The sequence below is a fragment of the Calidris pugnax genome, unplaced genomic scaffold (assembly GCF_001431845.1).
Source record: "Calidris pugnax isolate Ruff unplaced genomic scaffold, ASM143184v1 scaffold280, whole genome shotgun sequence".
In the NCBI taxonomy this organism is placed as follows: Eukaryota; Metazoa; Chordata; class Aves; order Charadriiformes; family Scolopacidae; genus Calidris; species Calidris pugnax.
The window spans coordinates 92,458-92,750 of record NW_015091123.1 but is presented as its reverse complement, the minus strand read 5'-3'; the positions used below and the strand labels follow the sequence as shown (position 1 = coordinate 92,750).

General features: G+C 63.5%; 1 protein-coding gene across 1 annotated transcript in view; it reads left to right on the top strand.

Moving 5' to 3' along the window:
- FGF17 (fibroblast growth factor 17) overlaps positions 1–293 on the top strand; it is a 12,400-nt gene that overhangs the window by 11,506 nt on the left and 601 nt on the right. The gene's annotated exons all lie outside the window — the stretch shown is intronic.

The window sequence follows — 293 nt, the reverse complement described above, 5'->3', positions numbered from 1 at the left end:
TGGGAGGAGTGGGGTGGAAGGTGGGAGGGATGGTCTGAGGGGTGGCAGGAGTGGGTTGGAAGGTGGGCAGGGATGGTGTGAGGGGTGGCAGAGATGGTTGGAAGGTGGCAGGGATGGTTGGAAGGTGGCAGAGATGGTGTGAGGGGTGGCAGGAGTGGGTTAGAAGGTGGCAGGGATGCTCTGAGGGGTGGCAGGGATGCTCTGAGGGGGAAGGAATGGGTTGGAAGGTGGCAGGGATGGTGTGAGGGGTGGCAGGAGTGGGGTGGAAGGTGGGAGGGATGGTGTGAGGGGGG